This window comes from Octopus bimaculoides, chromosome 14 (assembly GCF_001194135.2).
Source record: "Octopus bimaculoides isolate UCB-OBI-ISO-001 chromosome 14, ASM119413v2, whole genome shotgun sequence".
Lineage (NCBI taxonomy): Eukaryota > Metazoa > Mollusca > Cephalopoda > Octopoda > Octopodidae > Octopus > Octopus bimaculoides.
Window position 1 is genome coordinate 60,184,220 of NC_068994.1, and position 2,500 is coordinate 60,186,719.

General features: G+C 34.0%; 1 protein-coding gene across 1 annotated transcript in view; it reads right to left on the bottom strand.

Moving 5' to 3' along the window:
• LOC106880489 (synaptic vesicular amine transporter) overlaps positions 1 to 2,500 on the bottom strand; it is a 204,301-nt gene that overhangs the window by 17,320 nt on the left and 184,481 nt on the right. The gene's annotated exons all lie outside the window — the stretch shown is intronic.

Genomic DNA, 2,500 nt, shown 5'->3' on the forward strand with positions numbered 1-2,500 from the left:
TATATATATATATATATATATATATATATCTACGTATATGAATATGCATGCATATATGCGTATGTGTGCGTGTGCTTATCCTTCTTTCAGTTTCTCTTTCACACATAAACACGTGTACACACAGACACACGCACGCACGCACGCACGCACACAGTTACTTTAAACACTCATTGAATCATGTTGATAGTGTTTGCATATAAATGGTAAATTGTATTTGTGTAGGTGCATATATGTACATGTGTGACTATGGATGTATATGCGTGAGTATGTATGTATATGCGTGAGTATGGATGTGTTATGAGTGAGGTTTAAGCAAGTATTAGCAAGTATTTACACCATACACACGCGTTTATATATGCATAGAAAAAACAAACACGCCTGCGCAAAAGCACACGCCGACACACAGACATATTACTACACACAATTTCATAATGACGTACACCATCCACAAATCGATGTAGAGACAGGCAAATTGAAGCCAAGGTACAAAAAACAAGACGCAACCAGTCAAACAGTGAAGTTGGATGCCAACGTGTGAAAAGCCTCAGGAGTTCCTGAAATACCACTGGTACTTCTTTCTAGACTGTCAGTCTATTCAGCTGCTAACTGACACCAACAGGGACACAATTCACTAATAAATTGTTGTCCGATCGGTTTATAAATCTGATGAAATAAATATTTGAAACAATGTGTATTTTGTTTTATGGATCTCAGAAGAAGGAAAGATAAGTCGAAAGGACTTAAATTCGGGACGCAAACGAAATATCATTAAGCATTTTGGCGACGCTCTGATGCTTCTGCCAATCAAATACTCTCTCTGAGTAAAATTCAGGAGTCTAAAACTAAAAGTCTTGTGAAAAATAAGTGGAAGATAGTTTTAGAACTGCGGAGTAATGTCTTAAAGTAACAGACTCCATAGGTCAGATCAGACAAGTTTTATCCCCATTGCATGTAAATATGTTGGCTGACAACCTATAGGGAACCAGTAAAGCAACACTGGAATTTAAGGGTTTAAGGGCAGGGAATTAGCAGAAAAGAACGAGCACAAGTAAAAACAACTTTGTCTCAGTTGTGTTCTTCACTGTTTTGATTTCTAATTCAATTTGTTCAATTGACTTCGGTCGGAATTCATGTGGGTCCTTAAAATGAGTTCCGATAATATATCAACGTTGATTCAATTTATTATCTTTCCATTTCTGTACTGAGTCAAAAGAAGGCAATATTCTGTCGATATTGGGACTAAAATGGCAGAATGGAAATAAATTTGAAATATTTTCGTAGACAAAACAGATTCAGATATTGAATTCAGGAACAGAAAATTACTTTATCGACTGCATTCTCGTTGTCTAATTTAAAATCGAAAATAATGATTGAATTATCGTTTTTTGATTGTTAAAGGAATACAGCATTAGTTTATATTACCTGGCTGCACAACATGTTTCTTTTTGTAAAGATTTACATACTTATTTTTCAATATGTCGTCGTCGTTTGCAGCATTACCAGTGACAAATAAAGAAAAGTCAATTCTTTTAAAAAGAAATATAAATATTGGGAAGGTTTTTTTTCCGGACAAGTGTGGGGTAGTTAAGAGAGCAAATCGTTTGGTTGCCAGGATTTCACCAATAATCTTCCTAACATTCTATACCAATGTTTGAAGTGATAATTCTAATGTTTGGTCTCTGCCATCCCTAATTCAATATCATAGACTCTATCATTATTAGATTAAAAAATAAATAGAAATTTATTCATAGGACTTTCCGAATCATTAGCAGTACCTATTTTATTGCTATTTGGTTACACGAAACCAATTAAACATCAAATGCGTCAAGATTTTTTTTCTAGTACAAAAATGAGATGATTCGATATAGCCCACATTTTGCAGAGCAATAACATATCAGTTAATAATAATAATAATAATAATAATAATAATAATAATAATAATAACAACAGTGATAATAATGTTTTCATATTTCTTCATATACTTCGCTGTTTTTTTACTTTTAATAATAAATTAACTTATCGGAGACGAGGAGTGTTACAATTGTATTAGAATATCTGAGATGTTATTATCAGCATATTTGACTAATTTACCTTTTCAGATATTAACGACACTCCTTCCCCTCCCTAGATCTGGATATTGGGGATAATCTTTGAAAATGTGTCCCATGGCGACTGATTCTTTTCTTCATATTTCCAAGTCACTTCTCTCCTTTCGGAAAAAAAAAGAAACTTTATTCATTTTCTTTCCTGTTTTACATAAAAGCGACATTTTGACTGTTTGTTGTAGAAATTATCGACATTTTTGTGCTTTAATGTCTCCACCTATCCTTCAAGGTTGACTGTATAAAACTGACAGCAGAGAAACTGTTTTTACACATACACATACGTACACGAACGCATACACACACACACGCATCTACATTAATACACGTTAACGCGGAGAAATAATCTCGGTCGCATATTAAAGCGAAGATACATGAGCACGCGCGCGCACACGCAT